The sequence below is a fragment of the Mya arenaria genome, chromosome 15 (genome assembly GCF_026914265.1).
Source record: "Mya arenaria isolate MELC-2E11 chromosome 15, ASM2691426v1".
Classification (NCBI taxonomy): domain Eukaryota; kingdom Metazoa; phylum Mollusca; class Bivalvia; order Myida; family Myidae; genus Mya; species Mya arenaria.
In genome coordinates, this window is record NC_069136.1 from 53,435,601 (window position 1) to 53,461,401 (window position 25,801).

The 25,801-nt window shown below is 33.3% G+C and overlaps 1 pseudogene; it reads left to right on the forward strand.

Annotated features, from left to right (window-relative positions):
- Positions 1-25,801, forward strand: part of LOC128219482 (uncharacterized) — a 46,957-nt pseudogene that overhangs the window by 18,650 nt on the left and 2,506 nt on the right.

Here is a 25,801-nt window from a genome sequence, read left to right on the forward strand (position 1 = left end):
TTTAAGCCTCCGAGCAACCAGTCTTAAATGAGCTCTTCAATGAGCTCTATATGCCTCTTATTTTCCGAGTACATGTCGTACTAAATCGATTAAAAATAGATGTTGCGAAACACGACGTGAACGCGTACGGGTTGCTCGATGTTTTAGTTAAAGTTGCATTTGGTTTAGCAGTCGTTTGCGAAATTTCTCGGCCACTTTATTAAGTAAGAACCTACTGCGAATATTTTCAGACTATTATCAGCTTGATTATTTCATTATGCCTATTATTTCCTGGATTAAAAAGAAATGAAAATAATTTTACTGTAAAATTACAACTTTATTTAAACTTGAATTTCCCTACCCTCATTTCAGAACCATTGATAAAAAGCGATATCAAAAAGAGAGACAATAAAACTCTTCAACATGTTGGTAATAATTTTGAATCAGAGTACCAAGAAATAATTTTTTCTTTCTGAAATAAAACATGACTGAACACACTATCATCACTTATAATGAAACTGTTCTGAAAAAGCCATATGGTATTACATCTTTAAGTTACAGTTTTGGCTGGGGTGAATCGTAAGATTTGGACATCGATCAATTCCAAAACATTTATCATTATAAATATATATGGCCCTAACACAGACGACGTAAACATATTTAAAATTTTAGAAAATTTTCTGCATATACACTCAGACACACGATATATCATAGGCGGTGATTTTAACAAAATAATTGATGTAAATCTAGATAAGAAAAACGGAAATATCAACAAACATAATCGTTGCCGTAAATATATAATCGATGTTATGTCGACGTTTAATTTAATTGATATATGGCGTTTGAAACATCCAGATAAAAAGCAATTTACATGGCATTCGAGCACAAAACCAAGCATTCATTGCAGATTAGACTATTTTCTTATTTCAGACATGTTGCAAAATTATATTATTGACTGTAACATCAATGCAAGTTTTAAAACAGACCATTCCTTAGTACTTTTGAAGTTTAACACACAAGAAAACAAAAGAGGACCAGGATACTTTAAAATAAATAATAGCTTATTATTTAATCAAGAATATAAACAATTGATTAAAGATACTATTGAAAACACTGTAAACATAAATAATGAAGCTAATCCAGTCACCCTGTGGGCTATAATTAAAGGCAACATAAGAAACACAACTATAGCATATGCATCTAATCTAAAAAAGAAAACAAACATAAAAGAAAAAGAAATAATAACCAACATTGATAATCTAGAGAAAAAAATACCCTTAGAACATGATCATAGCAATATTTCAGAACAGATAATGGCTTTAAAATCAGAACTTAATGAAATTATTTTAAAAAGAGTTAACGGTTCAATCTTGAGATCAAAAGCCATACACATTGAAAATAATGAAAAAAACACGGCATATTTTTCTAATCTTGAAAAAAGGAACGCAGAAATGAAAACTATGAATAAACTAAGAGTCAATAATAAATTAGTTACTGGTCAAAAAGATATACTCAATGAACAACACAAATATTATAATAAATTATATAAGAAAAACGAAAATATTGAAACTGATATGTCAATGTTGAATTATACCAACACTTAATTGAATAATGAACAAATTGGATCTTGCGAAGGTATTTTAACCGAACACGAATGCCATAAAGCAATACACGAAATGAAAAATAACAAAAGCCCTGGTTCTGATGGTCTGTCAGTAGAGTTCTATAAAACCTTTGGGGATAATATAAAACATTATTACTTAAAATCTATTAATGAGTCATTTAGAACAGGGCATTTGTCGGATCTACAAAAGCAAGGAATAATCTCTCTCATCCCAAAACCCGGAAAAGATTCAGAACTAATTTCTAATTGGAGACCAATAAGTTTGCTAAATGTCGACTATAAAATTGCAACAAAAGCCATAGCGAATAGAATAAAAAACATTTTACCGAGCATTATTAGCCCGTACCAAACAGGTTTTATCAAAAACAGATATATTGGAGAAAATGTCAGGCTCGTAGCAGAATGTATATCTCATTTCAAAAAGACAAATACACCTGGTCTCATATTTTTCGCTGACTTTGAAAAAGCATTTGATAGCTTAGACCATAACTTCATGATATCGTGTCTAAGGCATTTCATTTTTGGTCAAGATCTTATAAATTGGGTTAAACTCTTCTACAATGATATAAAAAGCATTATAACAAGTAACGGATACTTTTCAGAGGAAATAAATATTGAACGAGGAGTCCGTCAAGGGTGTCCCATTTCATCATATTTATTTATTATATGCATTGATATACTGTCAAACGCAATACAAAATCAAAATGATATAATCGGCCTCACCATCAATAATATAGAAATTAAACAATCACGTTTTGCTGACGATGCCACCTATGTAAATAATGGTACAGAAAAATCCTTCTCTACACTTATAAACACAATAGAGAATTTCGGTAGAATATCTGGCCTAAAGCTTAATTCGAACAAATCAATTATACTTAGAGTTGGAACTCTTGCCAAATCAAGTTTAACATACTTCCCAGATAAGAAATTTATTTGGACCTCCACGAATGCTAAAACACTTGGAATAACCTTCACTAATAATGAAAAAGAATTATTAGAACTCAATTTCCTCCCCAAATTACAACACTTTAGAAACTGTTTGAAAAGCTGGAACCATAGAAAACTTACACTTCTTGGGAAAGTTACTGTAATAAAAACATTTGCTTTACCAAAAATCATGTATCCCTTAACGGTTTTGCAAACCCCACCAAAAAATATACTTGATGAAATTAACAAAGATATATATAAATTCATATGGAATAATAAGCCTGAAAAAATAAAAAGAACTTGTATTACAGAAAAATACGAAACCGATGGTTTGAATTTACCTTATATATACAAACTCACTTTATCGATAAAATCATCATGGGTTAAAAGAATACTGGATCATACCTATAAAGGTCAATATAAGCAATTCTATAATATTCTATTAAATAAATTCGGGGGTGACCTCGTATTCGAATGCAATTTAAATGAAAAACTCATCAAAAAGATATGCTGCAATAATCCCTTTCTTCTAGATATACTTAGTTCCTGGACAGAAATAAATCAATACACTCCTAAACCACCAACAAGTAAAATAATCATATGGAACAATAAATCAATTAAAAATAATTGCAATACATTTTGCATCAATGAGTGGTACGAAAAGGGAATTAAATATCTTCAACATATTTTTGACTATCGTACCAAACAATTTTATTCATTTGAATATATTAAATATTTATACGATATCAATACTAATGATTATCTCACATATTTTCAACTCTTATCTTGTATTCCACATGAAATAAAAAATAAAATGAACTTAGAAACACCAGAAAATACCACAGCAAACACACTTAAACATAAAATTATGTCCAGTAAAACAAAACCAAACAAGCTTTTATACTCTATCCAACAAAAAGGTGAAATGAACCAACACTTACAGGAAAAATGGATAAAACACTTACATTTGAATAGTATTAATGATATACCCTGGAAGTCAGTGTATACAAAATATATAGCTTCGACGAATGACATTTCTTTAAGAAGCTTCCAATATAAGTACATAAACAGAATCATACCGACAAATACTTTCTTATATAAATGCAAATTAACCCAATCAAATTTATGTGATTTTTGTCAGGAAAATATTGAAACACAAGAACATCTGTTTTGGGAATGTAAAATATCACAAGACTTATGGTCACAATTGATGAATTTAATAAATCAAAACATTACTCCACTTGTTTTAGATTTAAAAATAATAAGTCTCGGATACAATGATAAGTCACAACATTCAAACATCGTAAACTTTTTGATATTGGTAATGAAATTTTTCATTAGTAACATGAAAAATAGAGGTATAATTCCAACCTTTGCATTCTTTTTGAATTATATCAGACTAAGAGAAACCATAGAACGAGAAACTGCCCTCGTTTACAATCGAATACATATCCATCAGAAAAAATGGAACCTTTTGAACAATTATTTAAATCTTTGAATGCTCCATACAACAACAACAACAACAACAACAACAACAACAACAAAAACAACAATATTTAATGCTCCATACTCCTTACTGTCCATTTATCATCATTCACAATAATAATACTCAAATTTTAAACAGTAACACCAATTATCACTATTTTAAAAACCTACATAAATAACATCACTCTACCAAAACGCAACCAAAAACTCATATAGATCCAGTTGCATAGTATTAAAGATTTTTAGTCTTGCGCTAACAGGGACCAGACACCAGACGGTCCCTAAAGCGGTAAACACATTATTTTTTTTAAACAAGCCTACAGCTATCAGTACGAACTATTTTGAAACAGATAATAGATCATTTTACATGATAAAAAAATAAGGTTTTGACCTGTTTAAAAATAGTGCATTATGGTTTTCACATTTGGCCATCTACGGCTCAGTCATGCATTTAGCTTGGCCCTTTAGTTAAGGGCGTACATTTGGCTTTACAGATGGGTCAATCATGTTTTAAGCTGGGATAATTCTCAATGCAGTACATTTTGTTTTACAGCTGGGCTTTTACGGTGCATTTATGTTGTTTTTATTGGACCTCTTACACCTAAGGATGTTCATTTGGCTTAACATCTAGTTCTCTACGATACATCGTTTAGCTAGGCCACTTACTTGAGGCGGTACCATTGGGTTTTCAGCTGGGCCATTTACTTAAGACGGTTGTCAATTGCTCCGAGGACTTCAGTCCCGAAGCTTCTCTGTTCATTGGGAACAAGTGGGAGAACGTACCTGATCAAGACAAGGGTGGTGTTCAACTTGAGGTATTCAAGAAATTGTCGCGGGTCTACCCAGGTGTTAAGGAACATCAAATACACTACATGTCGGTGAACAAGGTATACTAAAGTTTGTTATGCATTTTTAAATTCAGTTTGCCCTTTTAGACAATGCTGGACAGTCCAATGGTTTAAATAGTGTACACATCACCCGAAGTGTTTTATGTCACCTCCTTTTAACTGGTTTGCAATTTCTATTATATTAGGCTCGGGATTTCTACCAAAATCACAATGATCAACTAAAGGACCACGAGATCTTGCTTCAAAAGATCGGACGACTCATACCAAGTTCGCTCCGACATGGACTGACCAACCACTACTGGTAAAGTCGTTTAGGAAACTGTTATGTCAAGTCAATAATACAATAATACAAGTCAATAATACATAAACTGAAATTGGCAAAGTAATCCCGACGTCTTGGTTAATGGCCTAAAGATGATTTTGCCATTGGACAACAAAGTGTTACCAGTATATTTCAATGACACTGCACCTACTTATTTATCAATATGAGACAGATATGAGCTATGTATGTTAGGAAATGTGAGATGAAATTTTGTCGTTTTAAATGGCATCCACATTTTCATTGATACAAATACAGAAGTCCTGCTGAAAGACATTTGAAAGCTGGTCGCCTAATAATCCAATTAGCAATAATTTGACAAATGCATCATAACTGTTGTCATTTTGAAAAGCCTTCTTAACAAGGCGTAAATGATAATAAAACATCATAACGATATGCATAGTTATCTTATCACAGCAAACAGAGACGGAAACTAAACCTGACCCTAAATTTCTTAAATATGATATAATTAAAAAAAAGTACAGATACAAACAATTTAATTTAGTTAAAAGATCAAATTAAAGAGAAAATGTTAGCTGTGTAAATATAAAAACAAGACACGTTCTATAATCAGGATCAGGATCAAATCAGTGGTTATTTGTAATTTATCGATGTCAAGGTATGTTCAGGTATTGTTTTTGGACAAGAATGTATAAAACTTACTGATTATCTAAAACATCATTCATAAAGAAATGTTATGTAACAAGCTATATCAGCCAAGTTCGTCTCCTTGCGAAATCTCATTATAAGGTTTGGATAAATATGTATTGAAATGCAGCATCTAAATAATATTAGTTTAAATTTAAAGCTTCATAGACGCTCTTGCGCCATTACGTTCCAGGGAGGAAAACTGATAGAACGTTGGAACTCGAAATATTTGTGACCCAATTTCGCTTTTGCTTGTAATTTTACATTTAGTTAGACACATTGAAGTCAATTGTTAAAGTGATATCGTATTTAAAATCAATACATACACATGCACAAACATAAATTTTGAGTGATTGACTTAAACTTCTTATTAGATAATACATTAATTTTATGGATAATAAGATTGTAACAGTGTAGTTAATAGCTGAAAACGCACTAATATTTATTAAATGGTGGGTCTTAAAATATTTACAGTTAAACTATCCTCTCATAAGGTTGAAATACCGTGATTTCTGAACCTTTCTTTAAATCAACACGTAATCCTTCATAAGAACTTCTGTTTTCGATATGTTTTCATCCTTTTCGGATACTTAAACAATTATAATAATTTATGTACCGCTTTTTGGGGAGTAAGAGTGCATCTTTAAATAAATCCACTTCCCTGGATAAATCTCGTTCTTCGATAACATGACTGTCCCTTCACTCTTTTGACGACTCGTTGTTTTTGTCTGCGGCAACTATTTTATGTTCTCAATTGGACGCTTCTTCTCCTTCTAGGTGGCTATCCGGGTTCCTGACCCGGTCAAAATACGTACTCGACGTGACGAGCGTCCAGCTCGGGATGACCGAGGATGACACAAAACAGCGATACATTGACATGAAGAAACACGTACAAGACCTGCAGGTAAACCGAGATACGTTAAAAGCATGTGACGAAGATAAGAAATTATACTATTGACATTTTCTGGCTGTAAAAGATTCATATTTCAAGGTAGTTAATATATGGCATATGAACTTAGAATTTCAATGTTTTGAAGCATTGAACGAGTGTGGCTTTACGCCCGCACTTATCAAGGAAGTCTTAAACCAAGTGTAACAGATATAGCATGTCAATCGACAACAAAAAAGAAACCGACTGCATGCATTCGCAATTTGGCATATAATTTGATGTATCACTACGATTACTGAAGAGGCTGTTCAGTGTGAGCTGATTTAAGTTCGACCGACCAGTTAATCGTACATTTAAACGGCGTAGTTGCAAACAAAACTATCTGACATGCGAAGGTGTCTACTCAAAACCGTTGTTTGGTTGGTACAAATTAACACCTCTTCGGTTCAAAATGGCATTGCGAATGTGCTTTGTATATTTGATTTTGAGAATTTTCTCGTATGATCTCAACTGAAAGTACGTTCAATTCAAGTTCTCAAAACATGGACGTATGTAGTTCTCGTTACTCGTGTATAGTATAGTGACATGTGCAAACGTTTCTCTCTGTCTCTTATTCATAGAAAAAAAGTGACGATTGCGTGGCGAATCTGCGCAAAAGGGTGGACTTCGAAATTTTCAAGATCACCGCGGAAATCCGAGAGCTGCTAAAGAATAGGGACGTTCATGACAGGTGCGTTGGTGTGTTTTTACCTGTATAACTATGCGTAAAGTCTTAATAATATCCAATAGCAGACGAAGGTTTGTCATAGGCGGTGCTAATGATATAAGTCACTCGGGTTAGGATAACTGCTAAGGTTAGGGTAAGTAATTGTAAATTTAGATAGTGACACTAGCCCCCCCCCCCCCCCCCCAAGTCAAGTATTTATAGCAGTTGGCGTGCCATGTTATGTTATGTTATATTGTCACCATTAAATAAGTGGACATTTACAGGAGACTTAATTTGTTAAAATACAAACCAGTCACCAAACTTAATACGTCTTATGAAAATGGAGATCTTTAAGAAAAAAGTCACGTCTTAACACTGTCAAAATACGAATATGTAATATTAGTGCACTAAGTGTCGTATAAATAGATCATGTGTTTGTATAAATAATAGCTTAAAATAATTATATTGTATAACTTTGTATTGGGTGCTGTCAACGAGCAAAATCAGCGGAACGTTTTTTTCTTGCATACCAGATAAGGCCTAAAAAAAATACATTTGGTTCGGGTTACCCGACCCTACCTACGGAATAGGCGCCGACCCTACCGTTTTTATAGTCAGTTTGAAAAAAAAATATGAAAAAAAAAAAAAAAAAAAAAAAAAATCTCGTTTTTTTTTAAATTGCTTTTTAATATTAAGTTTAAACCTTAAATGCTTATACAGAAGATAGCTTTAACACCATTCTCCAATGATGAAAATTATTTTCTTATATAAAACCTAATAAAAAAAAAAATAAAAAAAAATAAAAAGCCTACCTACCCTACCTATTTTTTTTAAGGATGTAACCCTAACCAAACAATTTTTTTTTTTAGGCCTAAGCATTACCGGTGAATTTAGCCGAAAACCCCACCTGGCACGCCCATGCCAGATAAGTCACGCGCAACAACGCGCCGCTTTCGATTTATTTTATTGTATGGTTTATGAAAAGGACAAAGTGTTATTTCTATCAAGCACTTTTAAAATATATAAGTATGCAATAATTTAATTATATAAATTATAATATAAATAATCAAAGACGCGATTTTAAAACTATTTGACGTCAACAATGACATACCCAACTTTTGACACAAAAAGTCAATTCTTGATGCTTGGACTATCTAACAGCATGCTTATTTACACATAGTTATCATTATCTGATGCAACAACCTGTCACGCTGTGTAAAGTGGCTGAAGGGGTCATAAATCACGACCACTTAATCTGCAGTCAGGTATTGGTATTGTATTTATTGTTGACTTGAAGACGAAGGTATACATTGGTTAATATTGTGAACTTGTGTATTCTGAGGCAAAGCAATGCTGTGTTTCTGCTCAATGATCGTTTCATATAAGTGTAAGATTACCTTATAACCGTAGCGTAACGGAAGCTGCGTATTACGGCCTGTAATTTTCAATAACGGTAATGTTGAAAGGTTGTTGGTAGTTGGTGGATGGAAATTCGAACATTCAACTACCAACTAGTTGCCAGTTGAGGTTGGTAGTTGGGAATTCAGATGGTTTTCTTCTTTTTATGGTTAAAAGTTAAAAATGTAAAGAATACAAACAGTTATTGTGTTTTAATTCATATAAAAATATATATCTTTGTGACAAACACTATTTTAAACCTCTATTGTGTGTACATTCGCCAGTCTGATATTCGACCATTTCCTGTCGATTAATCGCGAATATTCAACTACCAACCAGTCGGGAGTTGGGGATTCAGAGTATGTCTATATGGTTTGAAATGTCACATATGGAGTAATCACACGCCCAATGTATGTTAATGCATGTGCACATATTTATCTTTGTAACAAACACAGTTTTAAATTGCTTTTATTGGTATATTCTCAAGTCGAATATTCGTTCATTTCCAGTCGATTATTCGCGAATATTCAACTACCAACCAGTCGGGAGTTGGGGATTCAGATGTTGTCTTGTTTTATGGTTAAAAAGTACTCATGTAAAGAAATACTAGCCAAATGTATGTTTATGCATCTACATATGTGTATCTTCTTGACAAACACTGGTTTTATAAGCTATGTTTCGTACATTCACAAGTCGGATATTCGACCAATTCCAGTCGGTTATTCTGGAATATTCAACTACAAACCAGTTGGTTGTTGGGGATTCAGATCATTTTTTCTTTAATTATGGTTCAAAGATACACATGTAAAGAAATCAACCAGTTTAATATTGTTTTTCTATTCATGTACACATATGTATCTGCGTAACAAACACTGTTTAAAATCACTATAGTTGAGGATTCAGATTTTGTCCTGTGTTTAGTTGAAAGGTACACATGTGAAGAATTCACATTCCAAATGTATTTTTTATGCATGTACACTGATGTATCTTCGTAAAAAGAACAGTTTTTAATCACCCTTAATCGTACATTCGCCAGTCGGATATTCGACCATTTCCAGTCAGTTATTCGCGAATATTCTAATACCAACCAGTTGAGAGTTGAATATTCAGATTGTGTGTACATTTATGTTTTAAAGGTACACATGTAAAAAAAATGAAACAATTATTGTTTTTCATGTACGCATATGTATCTTCTTGACAAACACTATTCTAACTCACTATTGCCCGTACAATCGCAAGTCGGATATCCGACCATTTCAAGACGGGTTTTCGCGAATTACAACTACCAACCAGTCAGAAGTTTGGGATTCAGAGTATGTCCAGTTATATGGTTTGAAAGGTCACATATGGGGAAATCAAACGCCAAACGGTATGTTTATGCATGTACACATATGTATCTTCGTAACAAACACTGTTTTAAATTACGGTTATTCGTGATTTCGACAGTCGGGTGTTCCTCCATATCCAGTCGGTTATTGGCGAATATTCAACTTCTTACCAGTTGGAAGTTGGGGATTCAAATTTCTTCCTTTTTATGGTTAAAAGATTCACATTTAATGGAAATCAAACTTTATATTTTTAATCATGTTTACAAATGTATCTTCGTAACAAACACTACTTTAAATCACTATTATTCACAACATTCGAGAATAACCGACTGGAAATGGTCGAATATCCGACTGGCGAATGTACGAATAAAGATTTTTTTTTGTTTTACCAAGATACAGCTGTGTACATGCATTAAATGCATTTGGATTGTTCAGATATGAACCTTATAACTACAAACAAGACAAAATCTTAATCCCCAACTACCAACTGGATATTCGCGAATAACTGACTGGAAATGGACGAATATCAGACTGTGAAACAAACGAATAAAAGTGATTTGAAAAGTGTTTGTTACGAAGATATATATGTGTACATACATAAACAAACATTTGGCGTGTGAATTTTTCTGTTGTGACCTTTTTTATCAATTAAATAAACATAATATGAATCCCCAACTCCTTTCTGGTTGGTAGTTATATATTCGCGAATAACCGACTCAAATATCAGTCTTGTGAACGTACAAAAATAGTGATTTAAAGCTGTGTTTGTCACAAAGATACATATGTGAACATGAATAAAAACACAAGAACGTTTCATTTTCTTACATGTGTAAATTTTAACCATATAAAAACAAGATGAAGCCCCAACTTCCAACTGTGTGTAGTTGAATATTCGCGAATAACCGACTGGAAATGGTCGAATATCCGACTGGCGAATGTACGAGCAATAGTATATAAACCAGTGTTTGTCAAAAAGATACATATGTGTAGATGCATAAACATACATTTGGGTTGTTTGTACATGTGTTCATTTAAACCAAAAAAGCAGACAACATCTGAATCCCAAACTTCCGACTTGTTGCCAGTTGAATATTCGCGAATAATCGACAGGAAATAGTCGAATTTCCGACTGGTGAGTGTACGAAAAGTAGTGATTTAAAGCAGTGTTTGTACATGCGGGACACGATAACTGTTTTATTTCTTTACATTGACTTATTGTGTACATTTTAACTGTAAGAAGGAAAACATACAATCTGGTTGGTAGTTAGATACGCGCGGATAACCGACTGGAAATAGTCGGGAAGCTTAATTTCAACATTCTCGACTTTCCAATAGACCATAATCCTTTGCGGCAGGGTGACTTCCGGTTTATTTCCGGGTTATAACGAAGTATAATAACCGCGATTAATACGGACTAATTATCATTCCAGTTTTGTTTTAATTTATTTATTTTTATTAGATTTGTCATTTTAATGAGTTTATATTACATTATTGCGATATAATTTGAATGTCATGAGTTATAAATCGCTTGACTGTTTACCTGGACAGTTAGTTCTGGTGGGTGGGGTAGATGGTTCAGAAAAGACTGCGGTTACTATTCTTATTGGAGTATTATTAACAACAAATAATTATCATCTATTCTTAAACATTTGTTTTGAAAATTAACACAAATAATATATTAGTCTGTTTTACTATCTGACTGTCATAATCTATAATGAGGAATCTATACATTACCAGGTATAACTACTGTATGTAATAGTCTTATGAATGAACATATATAAATCATCATCAATATAGATTATGATATTTATACTGCTTGGTGTATTTTATTACTAGGTAATAGACATTTTACTAAGAAAGAGTAATTATGTCATGCTGTCACAATGTGTAGTCTTCTGAATGATTTGTTACTAGTTAGTTATGTTTAAATATTATGATGGCCACCCAAATAGTCGCATACACCCAGGCCTGGAATTATATCGGGGTCCAGATTGTCTTAAAACCCATCCATAAATAAGTCTGAGAGTAACTTTTTATAAAAAATATACTTTTTATGTTCCATTCCTTTCTTTACAGATATGATTCAAATATGCGGATGTTATCTTCTGAGATCATTACTATCAATGAAGAATATCACTACAATTGGTTGGGCTGCTAGATTGGTAGCAACGTGATGGACAGCTAGTGCCTGTTGAAACACTATTGTTGGTTGGGCATCTATTGCTTACTGGACACTATATTGGATGGGCCATACGTGTTGGTTGAACAATTATAAATGGTTGGACCGGAAGTGTTGGTTGGACCATCAGTGTTGTTTGGACTGCTTGTTGGACAGAATGTGTGATGGACAACTAGTGTTATTTGAATCACTGTTGGATATACAGCTATTGTTTATCGGATAGCTATACTCAGTTGATTTACATGTTTTGGTTGAACAACTTTTAATGGATGGACAAGAAGTGTTGGTTTGACCACAAGTGTTGATTGGACTGTATTTAATGGAGTGATATCTAGTTGAGCCTTATTTGAACGCAATGAAGTGATGATTGAACCGCTACTGTAGGTTGTCAGGTCATATTGGTTGGATTCCCATTGCTAGTACTTGTTGGATCTCTTTTGTTGGTTGAACTGTTGTTTTTTGACTGTTATTATTGATATTCATACATGTATAATATGTTAAGTGCTTAGTATTTAACACTTATAACTATTATTATTATCATAAGAGATATTATTATTCAATAATCATATAAATTAAATATTTTTTTATGTCCTTGTACTTACATTTAAAATGTGCATCATAATGTGTTATTATATGAACAACTCTTTTTATAGATATTTAAATAAAAAATAATTCTGTACAACCATTTTTTGTTTGTTTTGCTATAATTTGTATGATAGTATCAGACATTTTCTACAGATATGATAAATTTGTCATAAAAAATCAAAAAAATCAGAGCTCATGGTGTTCATAATATGATGATTCTAATCAAAATGAATAAGTTGAATTGCATCATTGAATGTATGACTCTTCATTAAATATGATGAGATCTTCTGCCAACTGATCTTAAGGGACCTGCACCTTTAAAACTGCAATCTCACAGATTAACTGATTTTGGTATCATTGCTTTCAATTCAGTCAATCATATAAAATGATTCACAATAGAACAGATCTCAGTTGTTTGAAACACTGTCAAAAGACTCCATTTTCTTAAAGCGTTAGTAACGCTTCTAACCATAAATATCAATTTTCAAACAAAGATATGTAAAAATGTTATCTGATCTTCTATCAGCAATCTTATATCACTGGTTTTCAGACATTTTTTTGTCAAAACAGTCAAGATATGTAAAAATGTTTCCTGATCTTCTATCAGCAATCTTATATCACTGGTTTTCAGACATTTTTTTTTAAACGGTCAGTCTGTGAGAATGCAGCTTTAGACTTGAGCACTATATTTACAATGATGCACAATCTTAGTTATGGAAATTTGAATACATAGCAGCAGATGTATTTAATCATTCAAGTGTTGAAATAAAAATACATTCAAGTGTTGAAATATTATGTATGATCTTGCTGGACATGAGCCTACTGTTTCTAAAAATTTGCATGTGTACCAAGTTTCATTTAAATCTCAAGGCTGTTTGAATTGGGGCCAAGAAAATATTCGGCCTACTGTACGCTAACGACACCTGGGCTTATTGACTATAAAAATACTAAAGTAACATGATAGGAAAAAGCTCGAACCAAGGGCTGCCGGTATACTAGCACGGGGCTCCTACAAACTAAGTTAACCGGGTGGCTAGTTATTGCCAACAAGCGTTAACTCGATTTTATGTCTTTTTAATATTAACCATGGGAGTTAAACAGTCATTGGAATAAGAAGATCATAGACAATCATATTAATAAAAACGTTTTTTATACAATTTAATAATAACATTAAAAATTGTCCTTGGTATGCAATAATCCTTTAAAGGTTCATTTGCCAATGGTTAAAAAAAAAACATCTTTCTTCTTTTTGAAAAATCTCTTGTTCGACTGTTATCGGCTATGAAGTGTTGTTTCACATCCTGTGTCATAATTTTAAGTTCTAAACGTTTACTTTTTGTATCAAACATTAAAATCTATGTCACTTGTGTGCATTTCTTTAGTCCTTGCAGTCAAGGAAAGTTTTCATTCATATTGACACATTTCATTTACTTTATCTCTGTTCTTGAACCGAATCCAGTCTCTTGTGTTTTGAACAAAAATATCTTGTAAAACCACTGATATAGCAGGTGCTATCAGATTAATGGTATCAACTGCCTACTCCTGTTGAGCATCAACTTGGCTGACTCAAACATCCGGAATGGACATCTCTGAAATTAAATAAAATAGTCTTATCATCATCCAAGATAGCCAAAAAAATAAAAATATAAAACACTCCAAAGAGGCTGTTAAAGCTGCACTCCTACAGATTTACCGTTTTGACAACTTTTTTTTATTTGTTGTCTTGGAATGAGGCAATTTCTGTGTAAATATCTGCAAACCAGTGATATAAGCCTGCTGACAAAACAATCAGATCACCGATTTTCATATCTCCATTTGAAAATTATAATTTTATGGCTAATTTTAAAAACGTTACTAACGGTTTAAGAAAAATGCACTAAAATATTTTTTTAAATATGAAAATCTGTGATCCGATGTTTTGTCAGCAGACTTATATTACTGGTTTTGTGCAGGTTTGCATAAATTGGCTCGTTCGAAGACAATAAATAAAACAGTTGTCAAATGTTTAATCTGTGAGAATGCAGCTTTAATATCATTCAGATATTTAAATAGTTACAATAAACTAGTACATTATTTATAAGCTGCTATTCTATGACTTGAATATTTGTTTATATACAGCACTGCAGTCATTATTTAAATGCCCTGCTTAATCACATTATGCTTTAAGCTTCATTTACTTGACTGCTTTAACGTTGCATATTTTAACAATTTCACACTATTTGCAAAATATTATTAATTTAAATTAATAACAAACTCAACAAACCCAAATTTAATGCATATTTCATAACAATCAATATGTATTTGAAGTCTTTGAGAACTACTATGAGTCTTTTGTTATTTTACCCCACCCTCTTAAATGTGTACTGAAGTTGGGTATAAACGTCGAAAACTTCATTGACATTTACAAAAAAACGGTAGAAATTTATAGAAAAATCTATAAACTGATGTTTCCAACAGGTTTTACTCACCTATCAATCTATTTTGCCAATTATGCTCTTCCTTTCACTCGTTTCGATAACTAGGAAATTGAATGCGGAAATAAACCGGAAGTCACCTTTGTCGCAATGCATTCTGGTTTTCTGGAATAAGGCGAATTAACATCTAACTCTGATTGTTCGAATCCCCAACATGCAACTAGAATGTAGTTGAATATTCAAATCCCCAACTGGCAACTAGTATGAAATTGAATCTCTAACTACCACCTATCAACAACCAACTACCTTCCAACTTTACCGTCATTAACCTCTAAGCCAACGTAAATAGCACACAGCACTTTTCAGTCCACCTACCCACCCCGTCTACATTCTGCCACTCAAGAGCTACGATTCATATGTAAATTGTCCTAAGGACTTTCACATACGCCAAACTTTTTGGGAATTTTCACATAAATTCTGACTGGGCTGAAAATGCACCAGCCCTTTTCAATCCAATACGCTGTTGGTGTTTATGTCTACTACTTATTATCGGGTGAATTTTTTTTTGTACGATTAAGTCGTTGAAGACACAATTTATCACAATGCTTTACTATCGTTATTGGTAATAACAGAACTAAATATACATAGTACTCGTACAATGTACGTTTGCGTCTAATGTATGAAATTGCATATATATATGTTTTGACATGTACACATATGTTGTACTTGTCGCCAGTTTGTATGATCTATGATCTTCTAACACAAAATAGATCTGTTCTGTGCTATAAAAAACCCGGTTTCGTCGCATTTTGGCGCTTGTACAATGATTACCACAGCTTAGTACAGAACTGGCATTAACGCTTAACAGTATGTTCAATTAATATTTCCACGTCGTAATCTTATAATTTCAAAATAAAGAACAGGGCCGAAAATCAATTTACCAGATATCCATAGACTCATGTGGCCGAATATTGTACATAATGGCGGAACATGCAATAATTCATACATTTTTTTAATCGAATATATATAATGAATAAAACAAAATAAAGAAAGAAATGCATGCATACTGCAAGTAACCATAGTTTTGATTATACTAAACATTAAAACATATTGATTATTTATTAAAGTATATGCAATTGTAACAACAACTCCTCTACCAAGTCGATATATAGAGGATCTCAAATGAGTGTTTATTTTGTATCGAATTTATCAAACGAGTTGATTTTAAAACGACAAAAACGAGGCTCTGCCAAATTACGAGTTTAATAAAGATAACAAATAAACACTCATTTGAGATTCTATTTATAACATAACGCATTTACGGTCGAAATCAAGGTCAAAGTTTCTTTAATACACTTCTCTTGTCATAGTGCGCATTTACATTGTGTGTTATTAGGATGATTTATCCACAGGAAAGAAAATAGCCGACATAAAATCATTTTATTAACAATAAAAACACAAATCATGTCTCAAATATCAATCGATATGCAAAGGTTTCACTTAAAAACAACAACAGCATATACTTAAATCCATTTAAATCAAGCAAATCGATAATAAGCGCAATGTCATAACTGCGTGACGACATAAGTAATCACGCAAATGTGTACATGTCATTTGGCGGTTAAGGTTTAAAAAGAACACAGCGTCACAGTCGCTTTCAAAAGTGCAAATTCGCTTTGTAGCTGGTCGATTACAGCATGGATTTCTGTCATTTAATGCATCTGCACAAGGACATTACCCCCGTGAATTTGAGCTATTGTAAAATCCACCAGAAAAAGTGGGATTTCATGTGGAATCAGTGACTGTGACAGTGTGTGAACTTGAACATTGCTGGAGATCTGCCTAGAATGTGCATTTTGCGAGGAAGTAGACGGTGTATTTTCACTGGAGTACAGGATGCTGGACATTTTCTTTTGTTGATTTGGAGTTTATTAGGCTATAGTTGTTTATAGATTCAAAGTGCTTGGGTACCGTTGTTTGCATAATTTGGTTAACAGAAATATTGTTGTCATTCAATTTGTGGTCGAGGTTTTATCTGGCGCTCTTATCAGGAAGGTGTTTGTTTGGATTAAGCCCAGCTATCTTCACCATTCGTTTCATCGTGGAGTTGAGTTTGTTGACACCGACATGATTTCGTTTGAAACATCGTTTCTAATTTTTGTTTAAATTTTTGAAAACGCGTATGGATACATTTTTCCGTGATGCGGTTACCTTATTTGCATAGTTATTACACTAGTTATAATTATATGATTATTTTGCTTTAAGTGCTTTTCTGGGTCTAAGTAAGGACGTTGACATGAAGCATTTGATAAGCATGGGTCCTGAACCTGTAGTGTCTGTGACATGCATCACGTTTACAGTTCTTTTAAACACGTTGCTAGTATAAAACTACAATTAAAACATGTAAAGAAAATATAAATATCTAAAACGTGTCTAAAGTTTATTCTACACATACCAAAACGACAACCATATAGGCCTTTGCCAAATAAAATGGGCACATGAAAACTCTACTTAAAATTCTGTTTAAGGACTCCTGGCCGACAGCAAAGGGAAAACAACGATGCTGAATACAGTAAAACTGATTCCACTGAAAGACACAAATGCCAAGAAGAAAGGAAAAGTAGAGCGCACATACAACACAATGGGAGGTGCTGTCAGTTGTATCGGTATGCTTGACACTGGCAACAGGGATGTCCGAAGACTGTTCAAGTGAGTTACCTGCTACCGTTTGACGTTTTGGATAAAAGTTCAGGAGTTAATATTTGTTCTCTTTTTCGAATTTCGCATGCCTAAAACATACATAATATATGTACTATGTGAACAGTTTTATTAAACCATTAGTATGCATCACTGTTATTACTTCTCAGGTCATCCATCTTTACTTCTCCTTTAGTTTACATTTTTTTACGTTTCTTTGTTAGTATTTTATGTTTATCCCCACAACAAGGTCGTATTAACGAGTTTTACATATTCTTAGAAAAACAAACTGTATATCATTTGGTTAACTGAAACGGCAATATTTAATTGCATTTTTGATCATTCTGGGGCATAATTGTTAATCCATAGTTTAGACCAAATGATTCATCCGTTTCCAAATGTGTTCTCAAGACGGTGAGGAAAAAACAAAAGTATTTATCCTTATCCTAACTTTAAAACTTGTGGAGAGGAAAGTATTACGAATCTTCGGTTTACAGAAAGAAATTTGTTTGAATCCTATTAAAACGCAAATTTAATTTTCTGAATAGTTTTCTTTGCTTCATGGAAGAAAGGAATAGTAGTCGTGTTTACTCAACGTGATTAGTTCTAACATTAAAATGATTGTTTATATCATATGTCGTATGTGCCAATCAGGTTTAATAGCGTATTCTGTTTCAATTATAAGGGATATGTACACCGATGAAGCGACGCAGAAACAACGGGCAACGGTCATGGCGGAGGCCACACTGTTGTATTTGAATAGCATCATCGAACACAAGGATATGAACTCGAAACTCCGCAAATATTTCGATCGGTTGTTTAAAGAGATTAACGTGGCTGCAAAACGAATACCAGAATTCCTTAAGGTATGTTTCAGTTTAAGTATTGAGATTTGTGACTCTTTGTCAACCTTGGGCTGATTGTTCAGAAATTTGATAAGGTCAACAACGTTTTAATATCATTTCTGGTAAATTTTAAATTCTCCAGTCACAGTTTGTTTTATTATATATTAAATATTGTTACATGTTGACTTCATATTATTATAAATAATCATTTAAAAACAATATCAATATTATTAAAAGGCTAGCCAACAGCTGATTGGGATACTAGAGAGAAGATTAACAGAGATAGAACAGTTCATTAAAAACCTGCCATCCCTTTGCAACGACTTTGCTGACAGGCATGACGACTTGGATATCTTCTACATCAACAACATCATGAAGTTTGACTACGATATAACAGAGTTCGACTGGCGTGGAAAACAACCATTGGGAAGCGGAAGCTTTGCAGATGTGTTCCGTTCTGAGATCGTACGGAAACGCCGACCAGTAGCTTTAAAGGCATGTTTCTGTATAGTTTGCTGGTGTTTATATGGTATCCGGCAGTAGGCCAAATGGACAAGTAATATAAATATGCAAATAAAGCTGCAGCTATGGGCCTTCACCTTACCCTAACCATTATGCAAGTGACTTATATAAGTAGCTCTGCCTACGTCCGCTACTGGATGTTAAATTAAACATAACTGTATTGTTTGCTTCAAGAGAACCATATTATTAATCTCCTTTACACATTAACTCGCTTTACAAATGCTTTGTTAGATAATGTTGGGACTAGTGAGATTATGGCCATATAAAATAGTTTCGGCTCTCAACAGACTCGTGTTCTAGTCAATTCGGGTTTCACTGACCGATCCAAGGCGGTTATCCCATTATGCATCGGTAAAGCTATTATGATGCGATTATGGTATGTTTGTGGTGCTTGTATGTGTTTCTTTATCGCAAAGTTTTACGTTTGTGTACCTAACTCATTATCGATTAGCCCTTCGCATTATGTATAAACCGGGTTTATTTTTTTATTTTATTTTTTTGGAAGCAAATTACGGTGAATGCGGAATAACAGTTTATACCAAAATATCGAGATATATGAGGCCGTAACATATGGCCGTTGACACTTGAGACACAATATTGAACAAGCCTGCATATTGCAAAAATTAAAGGCGCTCGTCGACTTTTCAAACAGTTTGATTGTTTCATATCAAAACAAGGGTCTCTTAATTTGCAGCAATGTATTCATAGGGTTTTGTGTTTTTATCTTGAACACGCCGTACTATAAATGTTTCGTAGCTCACTAATTACTCTTAAAGTTTTTCAATTGGGTTAAGCTGTGTTCAAATAACCTATTCTGAAATAGTGTTTTCTGTTGACCTATTTTAAATCAAGACCACTCTTTCCTCGACTACACTGCTGTCATCGGTTATGTTGAAATGTATATTTATGTGTAAGTAACATTGCATACGGAATACATTTTTTTAAGGTTGCAAACGAAGTTGTTATGAGTTGAAATGTAAGAAATACCATCACAGAGGATCGAACAATGAGGTATATCATTTCCTTTTATATACATGATTATTATCAAGTTAGGAATTAGCTACTTTCTTGTCCCACTTCACCGTATATTGTATTTGTTTCATTCTATATCAAATATTGTAACATGATGACTTCATACTACAACAAACTTGTAAAGTAGAGCAGAACATAAATCTATTACAGTTCAATAACCCAACATAATAATATAGGTCAAAATAAGTCATGATTATTGACAAGAAATAACAAATGTTAAAATATACATGGCGATCGTCGAGTAGCTCAAAGTAAACATTAATCTTTGGAAAGTACGTTTCAAAGACCTTTAATGTGACAAGAACTCAAACTCTATTAAAAGTGTGCCTTAAAACCAGACATTCATAGATGTTTGACCACTGTCTCCCTATAGATCGCATTTAATTATGAAGCTTACATTGTATTAGTTGAATTTCTATTTAGGGATCTTCGTCATCCGAACGTGGTACGATACTACGGCGCTGCTTTCTTTCGCAAAGATCCTGATCCAGGTCTCATCTGGATATGGTGATGGAGCTGTGTGAGGAAACATTGAAAGGATACTACACGGGTCAGAACACATTTATACTCGGCAACAAATTCATGCGACTAGGTATATAATGGTTTATAATTTTGAATGTATTAAAACAATATTTTTATGTCATACATAATATGAAAGAATAATTCAAGGACAATCGTTTATTACAAATTTTAATGAAGTTTATTGCTGTGAATAATACACTTTATCGATTTGATCAGTATAGGGATCAGGGTGTAAAAATCACAATACTGCTCGTTTCCGCGTATAACCACTTTGTATAACCAACCACTGGAATTAAATATACCTAACAAAATCAACAAAAATAATGTAAAACAATGAAAAGTCAACAATATCAACAGAATATCACATGACTACAAAGCCTTAATTTAAGTTTATATTGTTAATAAGACATTCTCTTTTTAAACTTTAATAATGAGTATATCCCCCGTAATTGTACCTGCATTTAATCATTTTGGCTCTTGATGAATAAACGAGTTTTTTTTTCATTTCATGTTGTGGAATCGCATCCCATTCCTGTTCAAGAAATCTTCGAAGGTCCACTAGGGTATTATGTGGCGTTATACGCAATGAAACGCGGCGTCCAAGAACATCCCAAACGTGTTCAATGCACCTTGCGCCTTGCATTCCATTTGACTTCTTTAAATCCGATAGCACGTAACCGGTCGTAGTCAAAAAGAAGGTTACGATTCATTTCTACCTAAAATGCTGTTTGGATGTACATAATTAAAACAACTTGTGCCTAATTCAAAAGGAAATCCTCATTTTGTTAAACAGAACCAATTATGCGGAAAAAAAAAGTTATGCAATTTCTCCGTAAATCTAAAAGACACTTCCATTTTGTGAGTTTTGACCGTAGACCCCTTCTAACCATATTATCTTAAGGTGAATGACCAATAAATTATCTTAAATATACATGCAGTTGTTCAAAATAAAAAGTACATTCACAAAATAATAACCATTTGTGATGAATATTTCGAGTGCCTGAAAAAATCATTACGAACATTTTGTCGCATGACTTTTTTTGCCGAGTATATTTTAAGTCATACTGGTTGAGTTTGTAAATCCGAACAGTTTATAAATACCGAACACCTGTTAAATCACGCGTTTGTTTACCTTGATCAATAGTTCAATGATCTAGATCGATACAAACGCTTGCCTTAGCAACGAATGCGAATTTTCGTCAAGTTTAGGTGAGTATTTTTCTTATAAATCCCTGTCAAACTCCTAATCAGGTGAAATGTAAATATGCAGCACGCGGGGGAATGACGTCACAGATTTTAAATCGCACTGTAATCAATATCATGGGTAAGGAAAGTTCTTAGATTTTTTAAGCAAGGGACAGAACTCAAATTTTCTAAGATTAGATTATGTTCGTGTTGATTCCCATTCCCATTGTGTGTTTGATTAGAAATGAAAACAAACTATGACGGAATAGCAATCTATTTTTAAATAAAATACAATTTTAAAAGCGATCGGGATTTACATACTCCATTTCATCGATTGAGTGGTGATTTACTGTGCTTAAAATGAACGTTTTGCGTTTACGAATCAAACTATTTTGTGAATGTGCACTTCAGCAGAGGCTGAGGTTTGGACCAAACATTATTAATGCCAAGTTTGAAGTTACTAGAACCAAAACTCGCAATACAAATATATTGTTAAAAAACTGTCAAAACTGTTCGGATTTACAAACTCAACCAGTATGTGTTCAGTGTATAAAATTCGTTTGACTGTTTTTAAAACAAACTGTACACAATTAAGTATAGTACGTATAATTATATCTGATCTTAAGAAACACTATATTCGTACTATTATTTAATACTATTTTATTTTTCATCGTGTAAAATAATCTATACTATTATGTATGTTCGGCTCTTCGTGTATAGGAAAAAATTAATTGAAGTCTCATGAAATGTGACTACATGTTTTACAACAGAAAACATCCACCGAGAGCGATGGGTTCCTGGGATGATCACGGAAGATCACCCTAGCCGGAGCGAGGCTGTCCTAGGCATGGTGAAACATGCAGTGGATATCGCCAATGGCCTAGAATACATACACGAGCAGGGATACACGCATGGAAATATGAAGCTTAAAAATGTTTTGGTAATGTTTCGAAGTTTCACAACATACATCGTTATATACTTGGATTTGAGTTTTTCATTAGTAATTAATGTATTGGATTGTATTCACCATACTTACATAATTTACTATAGATATATGATATGGTGGCATATAACTGCCGTTAGATAACCTATATACGTTCGCGAATTGTTACGTATTAAACACTTAATTTTCGCGATAATCATCTAGCTATCTAGTGAATTTTCGCGAAACTTTTTCGGTAAAATTAATAACATAATACTATAACAGACTTGAATGTGCACAGAAGTGCCACCTGTTACCTTTTCAAGCTGTACAACACTAACAGGTTATCTAGTTTTGGTTTGTGAATTTCCCTTAAAGGTAACATAATAACTGGTTTAAGACTAGATAAGAATCGTGTAACCACTTATCTATAAATGCTTTTCTGGCTTCTAGAAGTAACAGGTTATCTAGTAATGATTTGAGAATTTAACCTATTATGTAGCATAAAAAAGATTCAAATGATCTGGGTGATAGATACGATTTAAACTCAATGCAATGTGATGATTTAAAAGGCTTTGTTTCGTAAACATATTTTAATAATTTAGATCAACAAGAATAGTAATAATGATATATAATATGTGTAGGTGCATGATTACTGCCGGGGGATGTGAACATTGATAGAGAATATTTGTGCCTGATCGCTGCCGTAGATGTGATTTATATTATATTTATAAGTACTCGTACTTTGGAAGCATGATTTACATGGTTTGACTAAAAAATAAACATAAAACAATTGACCAGAGATTTTTAATTCCTTTTTACAGGGACATTTTGGGAATAGACTTTCACGGTGACGCAATGGAAGTGCTGAAGAAAAGGCAAGGCAACCCCAAAGGGGGGTGGCGTCCGAGTTTCAGTAAAGCTAATACGCCTCCGGAAGACATCGTTGAGATTCTTCAGAAGATGTAGTCCACTGACCCGCATACAAGGCCATCTGCTATGGAGGTGTGCGCTTCTTTAAAGGTGTCAAAAATAGCTAAGCTCGAGCACAACCGATCGTATCCCGGGATAACTTAATGTAATGGATTATGATTTAAGCTTTTGGAATGTAGTATTGTGTATTTCATGTTTGAAATAAGGTTTGCAGGTTGACGTGAAGGTACTGCGGTGAAGTGAAAACTTGTTATGCTTTTTGTTTTGAAATAAAGACAGCCACAACTTAGCCTTACATACAGTTGTTGTTGACTGTACAGAAACCTTTTTATATATTTAGTTTAAACATTTTATATTTTACAACGATTGTGAAGAAAATTATGATTACTTATACTATGTCACTCTTGTTGGCACGATGTTGCGCGAGAGTGTGGTCTTGTGGTGTTGGGGAAACCGGAGTACCCGGAGGAAACCCACTTGTCCGGCTTTGTGACCATTAACCACCAAGCCGGACAAGTGGGTTTTCCCCGGGTACTCCGGATATATATTTCAGTGACATTTATTTTTTGTATCCACAGTGATGTACCGAGTGTATGCTTGTGACTTTTAGACAATTGTTGTAATATTTTGGGTTGAGTATATTTAAACATTTACAATCAAGGAAGTATTGCAATATTATTTTTTCAAGAATAATACGATGTACTTAACTTCTGGTTAACACGTCATTTGTAAACCAAAAGAACTTGGTGCATACAACAGACATTTTACAGTCGGACAATATCGAGTTGCACGAACTTATTTTTTTCACGAAGTTGTGAAATGTGACAAAGGTGAATGCAAGTTGACTAGATATATTTAGAGGTCATTATACGTCGTGGCAGGGCCGTTTCGTGATAATTGCCCGAGTTACTCATTACGGCCCGAGACATAATCGAGTTACGTAATGAACACTCGGGCCTTTTTACGCATCGGTCCGGCTACACAGTCTATTAACTTCTTTAGATATATGCTGTTTTTTTTTCATCATTTTTAAGTTAACTACCTGTTTATTCTTTTTGTCTGCAATCTAGATGTACTCTGTTTGCCTTTAGGCTCAACGACGATAAGTAAACTTACTCGAAAATAAATTAAAGTTTTGATAGTAAGCCAAGTTCAGGAACAAAGCAAACCACAGTGTGTTGCAATATTTATAAGATAAAATACAGAAACACGTACAGTAGTCAAAAGTTAAAACATAAACCCCGTTTAATGGCAAAGGGTCAACACCAAAGACATAGAACACAAAAACAAACAATCACAAACCAGGAAAATGGAACAACATAACAAAAATAGGGGTGTTTTTCAAATTCAAATTCATTTTTCCATCACTTTCATTTTTCAGCTTGGAAATTCCATAAAACGTCTTTCCAAATTTGTTCTGAACGAATCTCTGGCATTCTTCTGTCCATGTCTCGATTTTCACACTTTATTTTAATAAAAAAATAACTCGTAGCAGGAAAATTTACTTTCCGTTCTAAAATAAAAAAAATCACGTCGTATTTTTTATGTCAACATGTATATGCAGTGCTATTTTTGTCAAGTAAATATAATTTTTCCGCTTTGTTTGTTTTGTTTCTTGGATGTCTACGCTAAACTAAAATCGCTGCTCTATAAGCCGCCTTCACATGTTATCGAAAACTAGCATATTTTCCTAAATTGGGTCGCGTTTGCCTCCTTTTCAGATATTGATAATAACAGCTCGATAAATTGTGCAAATGTAAATAATACATCAGTACATACCTTGCACTAAAACCATAGTAGCAGGAATTCCA